This window comes from Erpetoichthys calabaricus, chromosome 9 (assembly GCF_900747795.2).
Source record: "Erpetoichthys calabaricus chromosome 9, fErpCal1.3, whole genome shotgun sequence".
Taxonomy (NCBI): Eukaryota; Metazoa; Chordata; class Cladistia; order Polypteriformes; family Polypteridae; genus Erpetoichthys; species Erpetoichthys calabaricus.
In genome coordinates, this window is record NC_041402.2 from 35553088 (window position 1) to 35572068 (window position 18981).

At 38.6% G+C, this 18981-nt stretch overlaps 1 protein-coding gene across 13 annotated transcripts in view; it reads left to right on the forward strand.

The window, feature by feature from the left end:
* The window catches only part of chd9 (chromodomain helicase DNA binding protein 9), a 270690-nt gene that overhangs the window by 62747 nt on the left and 188962 nt on the right, over positions 1-18981 (forward strand). The window contains exon 1 of one of the 13 annotated variants that reach the window (XM_028809299.2): positions 14493-14639. The exons of 11 other annotated variants lie outside the window; for them this stretch is intronic. The gene's annotated coding sequence lies outside the window, so the exon portion shown is untranslated. Of the gene's footprint in view, positions 1-14492; positions 14644-18981 lie in introns of those variants that run through there. One more of the 13 variants, XM_028809300.2, reaches the window with a different exon arrangement.

Consider the following 18981-nt stretch of genomic DNA (forward strand, 5'->3'; position numbering starts at 1 on the left):
GTCGTGCAAGGCAATTTACAAACAGAGTCCTGATTTGATGGCGGTGATTACACTCATTCGCAAAGATTTCCATTCTCCCAGGAGCTGACGGTGTACTTGAAGTGTCACAAATGGTGCGAGAAGAGAGGACGCTGCCCGAAACTGCGAAGGTCTTGACCTGGTGGAGCAGCCTGACATTCCGCGCCTCCCAACGTTCACTTTGTTCTCGCGACCCCTCGTCGCTGAAGGCGGTCTCGTCTTTACATTGTTTACAGCTTGGCACAGTTAAAAATTAGAAAGATGCAAAGCTGTTTTCCTCATCTCTTCTATTATCAAGTACTGCAATGCGGAGCGCACTTCTATGGGATAGATCGGCATGTTTGTATTTTACTTGTTTTTAATGGCGTCCACAAACGAAGTGATTAGTTCCTGTATTATAATATGTTCTGTGGTCATATTGGTAATTATGGTAATTTCCATATCACGTGGTTATACGTAATTTCCATATCGCGTGGTCATGCATAATTTCCGTTTCAAACGCGAAAAGAATTTTATTTTTGTATTATATATATAATCTTGTCTTATATAATATGCTACCGTGGCTGTCTGTTTGTCTGTCCAGGATTTTAAATTGCCTGTAGCTCGCAAACCGTTCGAACTATTGATCTAAAAATTTGGTACACATATACTATGTGACATCTACTACCTGCTTTCGGGGTGATGATTAACCTCCAAGGTAATTCCTTTTTTTATTTTATTTTATTGTATGGGCTCCAATCTTATCCTTGTCACCTTCCCCGTCACTTCCTCTGCCTCTTCATATCTTAAATCATTCTTGAGGCAGATTGAAGACTTAAGTGCCAGGTTAAGTGAAAAATTAAAGAAAGCGTACTAAGTAATTGCAACACAAACACTGACTTCTTCTATAATACGCTACCGTGGCTGTTCATTTGTCTGTCCAGGATTTTAAATCACCTGTAGCTCGCAAACCATTTCATCTTTTGACTTGAAATTTGGTACACATACAGTATACTACGTGATGTCTACTATCCACTTTCAGGGTGATGATTTGTATTACTCTTTATTTTTATTTTATTGTTGAATCAACTCTCGGCAGTGCGCAGCAGGGCAGCGCATGCGTATGGGAGCTGTTCTCATTCCCCACCACCTTCGCTAATCATTCTTGAGGCAGATTGAAGACTTAAGTGCCAGTTTAAGTGAAAAATTAAAGAAAACGTACTAAGTAATTGCAACACAAAAACTAACTTAATCAGTTTTAACACAAAAAGATGGCGACGAAAGAAGAGAAGAAGTGGGCTGCTAGGGTGGAGAAAAGAAGAGCTGCTCAGGAAGCAGCAAGCGCATCAACCTCTGAGCAAATGAATGCCAAATGTAAAGTGAAAGTGGATGAAAACTAGGAATGCTCAAGTCAAGTGGATTCACTGCACCGTGCAGTACGCCGTTACTGGTGTGTGTAAATATATATTCTCACACATTGAATTAATTATTTGATATGACAGTTAAACACAGCTTGAATGAAAACTTGAATGCAGTTATAGTTTTAAATCATTTTTAATAATTGTGCAGCAGCTTTTTTGATGTTAAAATGTACATATACTATATTTATTCATGTTTTCCTAATGTACCAGTTAGACATTCCTAATTTTTGAACTGTAATAATAAATATGTATTGTAATTTTAAATATGCAGCACTTATTTCTTACTAAAACGTATACTGTATGTATAAACACATTACAGACCATTAAAAGGTCACAAATTTATCAAAAGTTTGTCAAGAAGATACAACGCTAACATGCTTAACACTTTTACAAGTAAAATAAACTATTTTGCTGTTAAGCTAACCAAGCCAATTGTTTACTTAGCAGCAATTGCAGATTCTTCATCTTTTTCTAATTGAAAATGTGAGCTGCTGTACTTAACACAAGTTCTCAGACCATTCAAACTCAGATGAACAGTATCCATTTTAATAAAATTACAAAGTGAAAATGTCTAAATTCATCAAAGTATGTTTTGTTGTCATTTTTCTAACTGCACATGATGACTCCTCCATTTCCTTTTTTCTCCATTTGTTTTTCCATTTTCTTTAATGTAAAGGCTAATATTCCAGTGTTCTCTCTCTGGTAAAGTCTGCCTTGCTGCTCACTGTTTACTGGAAGTTTGCAGGAAAAAAATGGTAGCCGAACTATTGTAATACCTCTTGTAAATGAGCACTACAACTAAATTTACTGTAATCCTTGGAAAAGCAAATGATGAAAAAAATACATGTTTTGTGATGGGCCAATTTATTGATTAACGAATAAGTCTTTTACAGTTACAATCAGCAGATTTAGGTGGCTGTCTGATCAAATTTTTACTGCACATGTCAGTTTTTGTTGTACTACTATATAATTTAAATGGGCAAACCAGCTGATTAAGGAAACCGTTAACTAACACAATTTCAATATTTAGGTATCAGAACCCAGTATTTTATGTAATTTTGATGATACTAGCATCTTTTTGAAATGTTCTGCTCTTTGTGCTTGACCTATCTTTGCTGGTAAAACCTTCTTATTTTTGGTGCAGAAGCTGAAGATCAGAAGCAGCAGTTTGGGGTATATGGGGACGGGCATTCTGAAATACAGGAAGGCACAAGACTGTTTAGAGCCTTGTATGCAAATAACAGTATTTTTAAGTCAATGCTAAAATGGAATGGAAGCCAATATAGCTGTTATTTGCACAGATCATTTCATTGTATTTAGAACTTTTGCTACAGCATTTTCAATAATGTAAAAACCTATTTTTGCATTTCTTTGGTAATCCTATTAAAAGTGCTTTACAGGAATCTAGTCGACTACAGAGAAAAACATGTCAACTTGTCAGCATCCAACAGATAAAAAAGATATCAATATAATGCCATGTTTTTAAACGGAAAAACACATTTTATAACCTGTTCAGTTGCAATGTAACTGGTAGCTGCAATGGTAGTTTGCATAGGGGTATACAGAGATTGGAAAAAATAGACCAGACTGCAATTCAGTTCTGATGGAGCCACTGGGGAAGATCACAGGATCCTGCTGTGAATGCCATCTACTTGGTAAGATTATGTAAATGAAGTCTGCAGCTGAAAACCACTGCAGAAGTCATGTAATGTGATAGGGACTTTGCATCTTGCTACACAAAGCAGTTCTTTAACCTAGAGGTTCTCAACAAAAGCGCCTTGACCCACTAGGGGGCCTCAGTAAACTTTGAGGGGTGCAAGATGAATGAATATAATTATAAAATAATTAAGTAAATTACTTAAATCACTGAAAATCAAGCTACAGCAGGTTGTCGGACCACTTCATCAATATTTAAAATACTGTAGCATCTTGACTGAGATGCAGCATGGAAGCCATGATACACTTGAATCAGTCAAGTAAGTTAGAGACAAATGGAGAGCAGCCAGCCATGTAAATCAGCGAAATAAGCAGAAACTGACAAAAAGGGGCATTGTGATCAGGTGAAATAAAATGGAAAGGGCAGGGCTGGAGTGGGTAGTGACAGGCTTTTTTTTTTTTGTTTTGTAAGGGAGGCAGGTGCTGCATTGAACACGTCAGCTAGATTAAATCGGTGCACAGTCCAAATGGTTTTCATCTGCAGAGAAAAGAGCAGTGAGGTTGCGGAAACTGCAGTGACTTTAACAGTAGAGAAGGGTATAGGGGTAGTGGAACAATGACCTGGAGCTGTAAACCACAGGCAGAAGACCATCTGTATAGGAGCAAGCTACAAAACAGAGAAAGTTCTGAATGGTGCTTCAGTAGCTACCATGTCCTTCATGACCAGAACAAACCAAGTAATTGGTCACTGAACATGTTACTTGAGGCCTGCAACAATTGTTAGTTTTCTCAAATACCCCCTTTAATATTAGAACAATCTAGATGAATACAAACCATTCACCTAACAATGCTCACCCATCCTAGCCACTTAATTCTTCTAAAATAACATTTTCTAGTTTTAAAAGTACCTAAAGTTTTACTGTCTACCAGATTATTTGGTAGCTTATTCCATTTGTCTATGGTTTTCTGTGCAAAGAAAAACTTCCTAGTGTTTGTACAAAATTTACCCTTAACAAGTTTCCAACTGTGTCCCCTTGTTCTTCATGAACTCATTTTAAAATAAGTCTCGATCTACTGCAATAATTCCTTTCATAATTTTAAACACTTTATTAATGTTTCCTCTTAATCTTCTTTTGCTTAAACTAAAAAGGCTCAGCTCTTTTAATCTTTCCTCATAATTCATCCCCTGTAACCCTGGAATCAGTCTAGTTGCTCTTCTCTAGACTTTTTCTAGCGCTGCTATGTCCTTTTGTAGCCTGGAGACCAAAACTGCACCCAGTACTCCAGATGAGGCCTCACCAGTGTGTTATAAAGCTTCAGCATAACCTCCTTGGACTTGTACTCCACACATCAGGGCACTATATAACCTAACATTCTGTTAGCCTTCTTAATGGCTTCTGAACGGTGTCTGGAAGGTGATAGTGTCAAGTCCACTACAATTCATAAGTCCTTCTCGTAAGGTGTACTTTTGATTTTCAAACCTGACATTTTTACTTTTTATATGTGTAATACTTTGGTGTGACGCAGTGGTAGCGCTGCTGTCTTGCAGTAAGGAGACCAGGGTTCATGTCCTTGGTCCTCCCTGTGTGCAGTTTGCGTGTTCTCCTCAAGTCTGTGTGGGTTTTCTCCTGGTGCTCTGGTTTCCTCCCACAGTCGATGAGGTGAATTGGTGATTCTAAATTAGCCCTAGTGTGTGGTCAGGGTGTGTGTGTGTGTGTGTGTATGTGTTTGCCCTCTGATGGACTGGTGCCCTGTCCAGGGTTTGATCCTGCCTTGCACTCTATGCTAGCTGGGATAAGCTCCACCCAGACCCCTACCCCTACAGACCTCTGTGACCGGTTAAAAAATGACTGACATGTAATACTTTACGTTTATACAGTGATCCCTCGCTATATTGCGCTTCGCCTTTCACGGCTTCACTCCATCGCGGATTTTATATGTAAGCATATTTAAATCTATATCGCGGATTTTTTGCTGGTTCGCGGATTTCTGCGCACAATGGGTCTTTTAATTTCTGGTACATGCTTCCTCAGTTGGTTTGCCCAGTTGATTTCATACAAGGGACGCTATTGGCAGATGGCTGAGAAGCTACCCAACTTACTTTTCTCTCTCTCTTGCGCTGACTATCTGTGATCCTGACATAGGGGGTGTGAGCAGGGGAGCTGTTCGCACACCTAGACGATACGGACAGTCGTCTAAAAATGCTGAAAGATTATCTTCACGTTGCTATCTTTTGTGCAGCTGATCCTGAAATGACATGCTGCAAGGTGCTTCGCATACTTAAAAGCTCGAAGGATACGTATTGATTTTTGATTGATAAACGAACTTTGTCTCTCTCTCTCTTTGTCTGCTCCTGACGGAGGGGGTGTGAGCTGCCGCCTTCAACAGCTTTGTGCCTCGGTGCTTCGCATACTTAAAAGCAAACAGCCCTATTGATTTGTTTGCCTTTCTCTATCTATGTGACATTCTGTGCTCCTGACAAGCACTCCTTTGAAGAGGAAGATATGTTTGCATTCTTTTAATTGTGAGATGGAACTGTCATCTCTGTCTTGTCATGGAGCACAGTTTAAACTTTTGAAAAAGAGACAAATGTTTGTTTGCAGTGTTTGAATAACGTTCCTGTCTCTCTACAACCTCCTGTGTTTCTGCGCAAATCTGTGACCCAAGCATGACAATATAAAAATAACCATATAAACATATGGTTTCTACTTCACGGATTTTCTTATTTCGCAGGTGGCTCTGGAACGCAACCCCCGCAATGGAGGAGGGATTACTGTATACATGAAATTTCAACTGCCACAAATCTGCCCAAGCCTGTATGCTGTTCAAGTCCCTCTAATGATTCAACTGATTCTAGATTATCTGCCAATTCACCTAGCTTGGTATCATCTGCAAACTTAACAAACTTGTTACTTCTATTCCTATCCAAATCACGTGTATATATATATTAAATATAACAGCAGCCCTAGCACTGACCCCTGCGGAACACCACTCTTAATTTCAGCCAATTCTGATAGGGTTGCATGCATCATAACCCTCCTCTTCCTGTGTCTGAACCAATTCTGCACCCATCTTCAAAAATCATCCTGAACTCCCACTTCCTTTAGTTTGATGCCCAACCTCTCATGTGGCACCTTATCAAATGCCTTTTGAAAGTTCAGATAAATAATATATGCTCCACTTTGATCATATCCTTTTGTTGCTTCCTCATAGTCACCCTTTTTATATAATAGGACTAGGGGTCTCCGCCTCCAGCTCGTTTTGCCCGCCCACCCCTGGGTTTGGTTTACCGGATATATAATTTAAAGAGATTATTTTATTATTTATTTCTGGCCTCGGGTGTGGTTAAATCTCTTTCTCGCAGGATGTATAATGCTGCTCGCGATGTGAAGGGGGTGCGGCTGAACGCACGCTAAGGAGAAGAGGTTGGATCATCTGCTGGCGTGCTGCGTGTTTTGCTTGTCGTTATTTTAAGAGCTGGGAGCACATGACGTGTGTCTGCCAAAAGCATTCCAACAACTGCTAAGTTAGATGTCCGTGAACTTGTTCTAAATGTTATCTCAATACCTTGTCTTGCGTGATGTTAAAGTGTCTCTTGTGGGACGTCAAAGATTTTTTTTTTTATAATAGAGAGATAATTTTTGCCATTTTCAAGTCCTTTGGAATCTCCCCAGTGCTCAGTGACTTGTAAAAACATATGTCAAGGGTTTATATATGTACTAGTTAGACTCCTTAAGAACTCAAGGGTAAATCTTATCTGGTCCTGGTAATTTGTTTGATTAAATCTTATTTAATCTAAGATGTACTTCTCCCTCCACAATTTTCAAATCACTCGGTACCTCCTTAGTAGTCCCTTTTACTGGTGTGAGGTTATCTACTTCCTCACATGTGAGAGCATGTGCTATTTCACTGTCTATATTTTTTAATTCCTCTTTACTGTTGTGATGCACTTTACCTCCTAGACTGGTTTTTTTACTACTAAAATACTGAAAGAATCTCATTGGGTCATCTTTCACCTTATGCACCTTTTTTTAGCCTCCCTAATATCCTTCTTAATGGTTACCCTCATGCTTTCATATGGCCTGTGGTTCACACTGGGGTTATTAGTCTTATATGCCTTATTCAGACATTTTTTCCTTTGCTGCTTCTTTTTCAGTTCATTATCAACTCACTTCAAAGCTTTTTAAATTCCAAATTTAGGTATGTACCAGTCCTGCATTACATGTAAAACATTTTTTAACCTGTTCCACTGGTCCTTCACTGTCTCTACACTTATCCCAGTCCATCCTCCTTAGACTTTGCCACACCTGCTCCAATATTGCCCTACCAAAAGTTAACCTTAACAGTTTTAGTCTTAACATCTGCACTCTTCCAAACTACAGAGAATTGTATTATATTATGTCACTTGACCCTAGTGGTTCAGTCACCACAATATCCTTAATTCAGTCCTGATTACTACAAAATATTAAATGTAAACAGGCTTCCCCTAGCGTTGGTGCTTTAATATACTGTGTTCAAAGAGCAATTGCTGATTACTTCTAAAAGCTCCTGCCCTTATGCTCCACTATTTTCAAGGTTATACCAGTTAATATTTGGGTAGTTAAAGTTTCCAATGACTATATATCCCCCTGTAAACTTGCCTTTTTAATATTGCCAAAAAAATGTGCAATGAAAAAGTCTGCATTGGGTGGTCTATAACACACTCCTAAAATAAGACCTCTTTCTCTGACACTTTCCAGAAGACGTCATATGTCTTAACTAAGTTGGGATTCATCGTCCAACTGAAGAGGACGTTTAAATTCTGTTTGACCTAAACTACAACCCCACCTCCTTTTCTGTTCAGTCTATCCTTCCTAAAAAATGTGTATCCCTCAATGTTATACTCATCCTCATCTCTGTTATTTAGCCAGATTTCTGTTATTGCTGTAATATCATAATTATGCTCTGCTACATACAACTTCAACTTGTCTCTTGATTTATTTTTGATACTTGTAGTATTAAGGTCAAACTATTTTAAATGTGTTACTTATACTTTTGTATTTAAACGTCTAGTTACAACTTATTATTTGTATGCATTTTTATCTTTACATTATTGTTTGTTCTTTCATGCCCCTTCATAACCTAGTTTTGGACAATCCTTGTCTAACCTTATCATACACCTCCCCAACACACTGGTGTCCTTCCAATTCAGATGTAACCCGTCATGGTGGAACAGGTCCAACCTGTTCTGAAAGAAGTCCCTATGGCCCATAAACCTATACCCTTACACCCTACACTAAGATTTGAGCCTTCTAATCTCCTCAGTCTTACATGGACTGGCGCGTGGCATAGGTAGAACTTCAAAGAAGACTACCTTGTCAGTTCTGCCCCTCAGTCTGGCAACTAACTCTTTAAATTTGGATCGCAGAATTGACAGACTACCCATATGTATACCATTTGTTCCATATGGACAGTGACAATTGAATCCACCTCCAGTCTGGCCAAGAGCCTTTCAAACCTTCCAGGGAGGTCTCCCCCTCATACACCCAGAATCCAACACACTTTCCAAGACAATGAAAACGGTTTGACACTTCCAATTATGGGTTTGATGCCACTGTACAGTGTGCACCTTTCACCTTCCACCTTGTGACCGTGAATCACTCTACAGTGCATCCGGAAAGTATTCACAGCGCATCACTTTTTCCACATTTTGTTATGTTACAGCCTTATTCCAAAATGGATTAAATTCATTTTTTTCCTCAGAATTCTACACACAACACCCCATAATGACAACATGAAAAATGTTTACTTGAGGTTTTTGCAAATTTATTAAAAATAAAAAAACGGAGAAATCACATGTACATAAGTATTCACAGCCTTTGCTCAATACTTTGTCGATGACCCTTTGGCAGCAATTACAGCCTCAAGTCTTTTTGAATACGATGCCACAAGCTTGGCACATCTATCCTTGGCCAGTTTCGCCCATTCCTCTTTGCAGCACCTCTCAAGCTCCATCAGGTTGGATGGGAAGCGTCGGTGCACAGCCATTTTAAGATCTCTCCAGAGATGTTCAATCAGATTCAAGTCTGGGCTCTGGCTGGGCCACTCAAGGACATTCAACCACTCCTTTGATATCTTGGCTGTGTGCTTAGGGTCGTTGTCCTGCTGAAAGATGAACCGTCGCCCCAGTCTGAGGTCAAGAGCGCTCTGGAGCAGGTTTTCATCCAGGATGTCTCTGTACATTGCTGCAGTCATCTTTCCCTTTATCCTGACTAGTCTCCCAGTTCCACCACCTGCCACCACCATGCTTCACTGTAGGGATGGTATTGGCCTGGTGATGAGCGGTGCCTGGTTTCCTCCAAACGTGACGCTTGGCATTCACACCAAAGAGTTCAATCTTTGTCTCGTCAGACCAGAGAATTTTCTTTCTCATGGTCTGAGAGTCCTTCAGGTGCCTTTTGGCAAACTCCAGGCATGCTGCCATGTGCCTTTTTACTAAGGAGTGGATTCCATCTGGCCACTCTACCATACAGGCCTGAGTGGTGGATTGCTGCAGAGATGGTTGTCCTTCTGGAAGGTTTTCCTCTCTCCACTGAGGACCTCTGGAGCTCTGACAGAGTGACCATCAGGTTCTTGGTCACCTCCCTGACTCCCTGACTCTCTCCCCTGATCGCTCAGTTTAGATGGCCGGCCAGCTCTAGGAAGAGTCCTGGTGGTTTGGAATGGTGGTTTCAAACTTCTTCCACTTACGGATGATGGAGGCCACTGTGCTCATTGGGACCTTCAGAGCAGCAGAAATTTTTCTGTAACCTTCCCCAGATTTGTGCCTCAAGACAATCCTGTCTCAGAGGTCTACAGACAATTCCTTTGACTTCATGCTTGGTTTGTGCTCTGACATGAACTATCAACTGTGGGACCTTTATATAGACAAGTGTGTGCCTTTCCAAATCATGTCCAATCAACTGAATTTACCACAGGTGGACTCCAATTAAGCTGCAGAAACATCTCAAGGATGATCAGGGGAAACAGGATGCACCTGAGCTCAATTTTGAGCTTCATGGCAAAGGCTATGAATACTTATGTACATGTGCTTTCTCAATTTTTTTATTTTTAATAAATTTGCAAAAACCTCAAGTAAACTTTTTTCACGTTGTCATTATGGGGTATTGTGTGTAGAATTATGAGGAAAAAAATGAATTTAATCCATTTTGGAATAAGGCTGTAACATAACAAAATGTGGAAAAAGTGATGTGCTGTGAATACTTTCTGGATGCACTGTACCTGCCAGGTCTGGAGCAGTCATGTAGTTATTGTATTGCAATTTAGTTAGAATGGGTATCTGCTACTTGCAATGAACCAAGAAGAAAAAGTGAAAAGAAGTTAACACCCCTCACTGTCATGAACACCTTTTGTGTTTTTAATATGATACCAAAGATGTGATAGTTTCATGAAGGAATTTTAAAGGCGACTTCACACACAGCACTGCTGCACTCACGTTTTAAAACCACACAGGTGTCAGGGATGGCAGTCCTCCACATCTTTTCCATTGACTTCATTGGTACATTTTTAGTTGTGTTAAACATTACTATCACAAAGCAAAGTAGCTTTTGTAATTAAGTTATGAAAAAATGTCTGCACTGATTTATGTCTGCATTTTGAAATGTAGTTTTGATGTTGGACTTACAGAAATATGTAACGCTTTTATGCTTAATTTAAAAAGTAATACTTAATCCAAGTGAGTAGTGAGTTGTTTTTTCCAAAAGTATCTGCATTGATGAATTCTGTGTTTGGATAATAACTGGTTATTATTTATCCTTAAGAAATGCTTACTTGTTTCATGTTATGATTAAGTAGTTCACACAAGAGTAAAATCATTTTTATTTAATAAAACCACACAGGCTGCTTTTGAAATGGCTTCATAATTTTGTGTTATGTTTTAAAATACAAGCAGTGTAATAGCACTAGCAGCAAATATGGTTTTTTAAATGTAAGTTCAAAAACAATTGCCTTTGTCAAGACAGCAGCAAAAGTAAAGGACGAGAAATATCTTGCAGGGTAGCCTCACATAATAACACAGTCCACTTGTAGGGCCTTGGAGTAATAAAGTCTGAGAACCAGTGCTCTAGCTCATATCACATAGTGGCATTTACAGTAACATATAAAACTGAGCGGTGAGTTTTTACACTTGCTTAATTTTGAATGTCTAACCCGGGGTGCGGAAAATTCAACGCCCGACTCGTCCGACATGGGTAAATTGACCGTCGGACAAGTGTGTTTTTCTGTTTCAGTTGTCCACGGACAAGTGCTATTTTCTGGAGAAAAATATATGTGCTGTGCAGGGCACATTTTACCACTACTTTCACATTTTAAACATTTGGGTACGTACTTTGTGCGGAAACAGTCTACTTAGGCATGTTCTTCATGTCTCAAATTGGTCTTCAATATTGTTTACAAAATGACGGCTGATTTTTCAAAGGGGAAGCACTCTTACGGTCTTACATAAGTATTTTACCCTAATATGTACACGCTTGGAGATGCTGTCATTTTTTTCATGCCGACATTACGATGTAATCTGATGATTTTTCATTATAATCAATAACTTTTATATATTACCAGTAACGGTGTACTGCACGATAACATGCAGTGAATAAATACACTTGACTTGAGCATTCCTAGTTTTCATTCTATTTCTCTGTACGTTTAGCATTCATTTGTTCAGAGGTTGATGCGCTTGCTGCTTCCTGAGCAGCTCTTCTTTTCTCCATCATAGCGGCCCGCTGCTTCTCTTCTTTCGTCGCCATCTTTTTGTGTTAAAACTGATTAAGTTAGTTTTTGTGTTGCAATTACTTAGTACGTTTTCTTTAATTTTTCACTTAAACTGGCACTTAAGTCTTCAATCTGCCTCAAGAATGATTAGCGAAGGTGGTGGGGAATGAGAACGGCTCCCATACGCATGCGCTGCCCTGCTGCGCACTGCCGAGAGTTGATTCAACAATAAAATAAAAATAAAGAGTAATACAAATCATCACCCTGAAAGTGGATAGTAGACGTCACGTAGTATACTGTATGTGTACCAAATTTCAAGTCAAAAGGTGAAATGGTTTGCGAGCTACAGGTGATTTAAAATCCTGGACAGACAAATGAACAGCCACGGTAGCGTATTATAGAAGAAGATTGATAAAATTCATTGTTTCTACATAAAAATGCAGTCATTTTACTTACAATACAATTGTTTTCACCACATAACAAAGCTTGTTAGGCAGTTAATCTTTCCTGAAATTTGCGATTTCGTGTAGGTTATGATATATTGAGGAGTTAAGAAATTTATTGCGTGACCACATCAATTTTGATGAGCTGTCAATAGATCGTTTTTGATTAGCGAATATTACATATAAAACAAGTTGGTTTCGCGCTGTCAGTTTATTAAAAATAAAGAAGAAAACATTCTGTTTCCAAAGGTTATGAAATATCTATAAAAATCTTCACTGTAACTGTAGTATGTGAAACAGAACTAGTGTAGCTATAATGAAGGCATTGTTTATTAGTGAGTTAAAATGATAAGGGAATCTTTTATAAAGTGTTCTAGAGCAAGATGGCAAAATACTACTCCCTGAAAGAACTTTTTTCAGTTTTAAAATGGAAGGCAGTTTTGGTATCAATAAAAGAGATCAGAAAAAATAAAATATTTTTCACTTTTGTTATTTGTTTATGGACAAGTGAATTTAACTGGCGGACAAGTGGATTTTCTAAGTTTACTTGTCCGTGGACAAGTAGAAAAAAATTTGATTTCCACACCCCTGCTAACCTTGTGAAAGGCTGAACAACCAATATAAGATTATGGTTTTCTTTTGTATGTTTTTTTTTTAACTTGTATGTGTTTTAGGGAAGCACGGTGGTGCAGTGGTAATGTTGCTGCCTCTCAGTAAGGAGGCTAGGGTATGCATCCTGAGTCCTACCTGTGTGGAGTTTGCATGTTCTCCCCATGTCTGCATGGATTTATTCTGGGTGTTCGGTTTCCTCCCACACTCCAAAGGTTAGGTGTATTGGTGATACTAAATTGGCCCTAGTGTGTAGTTGGGTATGTGTGTTTACTATGCAATGGATTGGTGCTCTGTCCAGGGTTTGTACCTGCCTCACATCCTGTGCTGGCTGGAATAGGCTTTGGCACCCCTCACAACCCTGTTCAGGGCAAAGCAGATTAGAAAATGACAGACTTTTATGTGTTTTATAATGCTGCATTCTATATTTATGCAGTATATTTTACTGAAGTAAATGTTTATATATAGGAACACATGCAGATGACCCCCTTTGTGGTAAGTGGCACCAGTAATGTATTGTGATCCTTCTACTTTATGGTTACACTCCATTGCCTTCACTGCTACATATAAAAATGTCACCTAAAATGTTTATGTATTGCCTACTTTTTCTCACTTAACTCATTTCAGAACACAGTGGATATGTGTATATTGATTTTTAAATAAAAAACATTTACATTTAAGTTTCATTATTTAATTACTTAAAATAAACTTTTCTGTGCAATGCAGAAAGTAAAATTATATCTTTACAAATTTATTAAAGGAAGAAAACAAAATACAACTTAAAATAGTATTAGCGGTTAAAGTACAAAGTGCAAGTAGAAGAAAAGGGTGGTTAAGGGTTTATAGTGAAGCATATCTTTACATTTTTATGGCATGAAGGTAATCTTCATCTTGAAGATTAATTAGGTATTGTGTATATCGAGTCATTCCTGGCTACATTCAATCAGTCTTCTCACTTCTGAATGGTCCCTGTCTAATCTGTTGCCTTTTTAGGTGCACCATATGCATATTTTCCCCTCAAGCAGGTTGTGCATTATCTTGCAAATATAGCAGTCTTTGTTATTGTGTTTTTGTATTTTTATTCTAAATAGGTAGGAATGTGTGTGTTTTTTTATGTCCTTACAAAAAAACAAGTTCATATTGTGATAAACAGGATGTTACAGTCTTCAGTGGCACCCTGTAATACATGTTTCTTCATCCCTTTTCTCGTGATTATTTTTAATATTTCTAAGCCTTTCACAGCCATATATTGATGTTTGTAAATGTAAATAGTTAGCAATATTCTGGATATCCTCCATTTCATCCTATGCGTACATACACCAGTGAGAAATCCAGTTAGATATCAGACCCAGACTGTGCCTCTGTTTAAAATTAGTCTCAGTAGTACTGCTGAGAAACTGGATGAGGCCCAGAATGGCTGCTCCTGCTGTTTCCTGACACAGCAGAGAAGACTTATATAACTCGGAGACACCCGGAACTGTCGGCAGTCAGTGCTGAAATCTGATCTCTGCCTCTTGTTGGGACGTTAACAAAAGGAGTGGCACTTATTCTGCCAATGATCCTTCTTCTAGCACAGACCTGGTGGTTCCAGGGCTGGCGTCCTGCTTGCGTTTCTTCTCCTGACTGGGGCAGGGAAGGTTGAAGGTCAGCAGGAAGTTGGCTCCAGGAAACCAGGGTGGGAGGGGTGGGTAAGAATAAGGTGGTTTTTTGTTGAATTGGCAGCTCTCGGAAAGAAGCATGTGGGATTCCAGCCAGCCTCAACTACACAGTAGGTCTGACAAAGCTGTTTTGGGTATTTTTGGTGCTCTTTAAGATTCCAAATCCGTCATATTGCTGCTATGGGAAGGGAGGGGAGGGGGTGTGTGATGTAATCGCTCTCCTTGTGGTTAGAGGCCTGCCGTCGGTTAACCTTTTGTATCCGTGGGAAGTCCAGAAACTGTTGACCGTGTATGCTGACTGCCCAGTTGCCCTCTGGCTGTGTTTGGTAAACTTGTTTCTTAGTGACAGAATGTTTTAGGGAGAAATGTCAAGAGTGGAACGACAAAGCCATTAACTTTTATTTGACGGGGTAGACCTTTTAAATTTACAAACCTAAAAAAGGACTCTCCCATCTTGAGGTCATCCACAATTTGCTTTAGTTCAAATTAGTGTTCCTGTTTTTTTTGTGTTTGTTTTTATACAGTATAAAAAATTACATACATTCATACTTTGCCTTTCCGGAATTTCTGAGTAAAGTATGATTTCATGACAAACTTTTTTTTACCAGTTATATATGCTACATTTTCATTGGTAATCCAATCTGAAGATGTTCAGTAATGGATGGGCACCGCTTCCTGAGGAAAGCCTAAAAGACACTCATGCAATTTTCATTGTGAATTATCTTGTTAATGTGTGAGACTGAGTTTTCAATGTTTCACACCGGAGTGAATGGAAACCTATGATCAGCCCAAAATATGTCAATGAAAAGCTTTACCTTAAAATCACTGTAACAACTGGCCCTTCTTCCCAGTTCTGATGTGTGAAAAGGGGGAAGATGCAGAGTGTGTGGTGCATGAGAGTGAAACGTGACTTAAGGCAAAGGATGAAACAATGCTGGAAAGAACTGAAATGAGAAGAATAGAGGGATGTATGGAGTTTCTTTTAGGAAGAGGAAAATGAGTGGTGAGTTAAGAGGAGGGGGAACCATTGGTGTTGAGTGAAAACGGGCGTAGGTATTTGGGAAATATGTTGCAAAAGGCAACAATGTGTTAGTGATGCATTGTAATGGAATTGAATTTGTTGAGTTAAAAAAACAAAAAAAACAAACAAACATGGGTGGGTGTTAGTAGATATCTCCTTTAATACAATGGAAAGAAGAGAAAATGAAGAGGGGGATAGTTGTCTAGCTTGAATAAACCCTAATTATGATGGCAACTCTATTGGGGTTCTTTTGTTCGTGTTTTCTTTTTTAAATTTTGTTTGGTGATTTTTGAGGCCAACCCTGCCCATAAAATTTCTTGTGGATTTTTCACCATTTAGGATTTTTTAAGTTTTGTTATAATTAAGTGAATTATTGTATATTTACATTTTTTTTTTACCTTCTGATGTGTATTTCAATTTTTAAGTTGCTCCGAATATGTGCTACACCAGTGTCTAGTATTCTCCTCAGTTGTTGGCTGACATGTTGACTCTTGCTTTTTGGCTGAGCAAATCAGAGGTACAGTACAGTTGAAATATGTATAAAAGAATTACTGCAAATTTAAGTACATAGTTCATTTGATGCCATATTCCTGCAGTTGCGTAGTACATCAGTGGTAAAGAATGATTTAGCAACCTTGCAGTTAAATATCTGACTCACTTGCCCAAACCACCTGTACTTGCTGCATTTGCCTGTGTTCTTTTCCTTGATAGACAAATACATAAATGTTTTATTCAAAAATATACATAAATCATTTGTTATTCTCTTTATTTTTTTCTGTGTGATTAGACCTGGGGATTCCTGAATAATCCCAGAATGAGAGCACAAATGCTGCCTAACAGAGAATGCAACATTTGAGGCTTCCACAATAAATCTTGAGCTCTCTTTGCATGATTTCCTATACATACTAAGAATTCATTTAAACTTTCAATAGGGCATTGTATGCTGCCTCATTGATGCAGCATCCTGTATTCAAATTTTACATTAGCATGTTGTCCTCGAGTTGTGTGTTTTTCACCGGATACACTAGTTATCGTCTCTGTTCCAAATATTCTCCATGTGAGCACGAGTGTGGCTGTGTACATGAATGGACCCGGTGATAGACTGTCATTCTTTTCATTTCTGTTACCTGTCTTGCACCTGAAGCTGCCATTATAGGCTCTAGCCCCTGCACCATGAATTATATTAAGTGTTTTTAAAAATGTGGTTTATAGCAAAATGTGTTAAGCGATCACATATATACAATTTTTTTTATAATTAATCATTTTTAAATCTATTGTACTAATAGGAAAGGTTCTGATTGTTTAAGTTCAGAATGGCATCAGCAAGCAACACTTTCCAGGCAGAAGCATAGCATTTTCTTAATTGCTGGTAGCTCCGCCAGTCTTATTTATATATATATATATATATATATATATATATATATATATATATATATATATATATATATATATATATATATATATATATATATATATATATATATATATATATAAAGCTGGAACAACTCAAAAAGGTTTGGAACTCCAGCAGGGTAGTCCCTTTTAATTCCTTCAGATTTGGCAAACTTAAACAGGTGCCGTCTTCTGATAATTAACATAGGGCAAGCAAAAACAAACTCAAAACTACTATAGCGCTTGGTAAGCAAACACAACAACAGAAAGGATTCTCAGAGTTTTCACTCTGCAGAACTGGTCTTATCAATACAAAACGACTTAATGGAGGCACCCGGTCTTTTTATAATGGGAGGACTGGAAGGGGTGGAGCTAGTTTCCTTCACTGGGAGGTTTCTGGGAGCTTTGGGGAAAAAGGTAACAAGTTTAGCGACAGCGCCCCCTCACCCTGGTGGGTTACCATTTATCTCGAACGAGCCTTCAAGGAGATCCTCACGCACATAATATATATATACTGTATAATACACACTGCCTGGCCAAAAAAAAAGTCGCCACCTGGATTTAACTAAGCAAATAGGTAAGAGCCTCCTATTGGATAATTACTGCATGGGCGATTATCTTTCAGCTGGCAACAAGTTATTTAACCCCAACTGGTGCAATGAGTTGCTTTTCATTTCTTAAACAACCATGTTGAAAGACGCATCTCGTGGTCGTGGAAAAGATGTTAGTCTGTTTGAGAAGGGTCAAATCATTGGCATGCATCAAGCAGAGAAAACATCTAAGGAGATTGCAGAAACTACTAAAATTGGGTTAAGAACTGTCCAACACATTATTAAAAACTGGAAGGATAGTGGGGACCCATCGTCTTCGAGGAAGAAATGTGGCCGGAAAAAAATCCTGAATGATCATGATCGGCGATCACTTAAACGTTTGGTGAAATCAAATCGAAGAAAAACAACAGTAGAACTCATGTCTATGTTTAATAGTGAAAGTAAGAGCATTTCCACACGCACAATGCAAAGGGAACTCAAGGGATTGGGACTGAACAGCTGTGTAGCCGTAAGAAAACCACTAATCAGTGAGGCAAACCGGAAAAAAAGGCTTCAGTTTGCTAGGGAGCATAAAGATTGGACTCTAGAGCAATGGAAGAAGGTCATGTGGTCTGATGAGTCCAGATTTACCCTGTTCCAGAGTGATGGGCGCATCAGGGTAAGAAGAGAGGCAGATGAAGTGATGTACCCATCATGCAACATCTTGGTGAAAAATTAATGCAACACTGGATGGAACTAAATCTTGTGACATTGCAGAAGCTTATCGAAACAATGCCACAGCGATTGCGTGCCGTAATCAAAGCTAAAGGCAGTCCAACGAAATATTAGAGTGTGTGACCTTTTTTTTTTTTTTTTTTTTTTTTTTTTTTTTGGTGGCGACTTTTTTTTTGGCCAGGCAGTGTAATATATAGCCTTACCTTGTTGACACAGCAGCTCTGAAACAGAGACTCTATTCCTCATGGTAGGATTTTTGAGCCAAGCTGTAAGGAATGTTATGTGGATTTTTTATTACTTTTTTTCCTTAACACTAGAATTACCAGAGCCTATGAAAAAACTCGTAGATCCGGCCCACCTTAAAGCCCTTCTCACCTCTCTGTCAGTGTTTTTGTCCTGTAAATGTGCTGATAAAGACAAGCAGCCTGCTTTTCCATCCCCCCACTGCCACAGAACGTGCACAAAGTTCTCCCAACTCATGCCTTGATTATCTGGGAGTGAAGTGCTGGAGTTTTAGAGTGGAAATAATAGATTGTTATTTGGAACACATGCATTTCATGTGTGTTCCGTTTCTACAATAATCTGTGTATAAACACATTTGTTAAAACAGAAACGTTTTTCATATTTTAGTAGTAAATGACAAAATGTTGCCATAAACTATATAATAACGTGTGAGGCCTGAAGTCCAAAGATCAAATAAACACTTTCACAAAAGGTTTAAGGATGAGACAATAGCTTCCGTGGCGTAGTGGTAAGATTTGCTGACTTGTAATC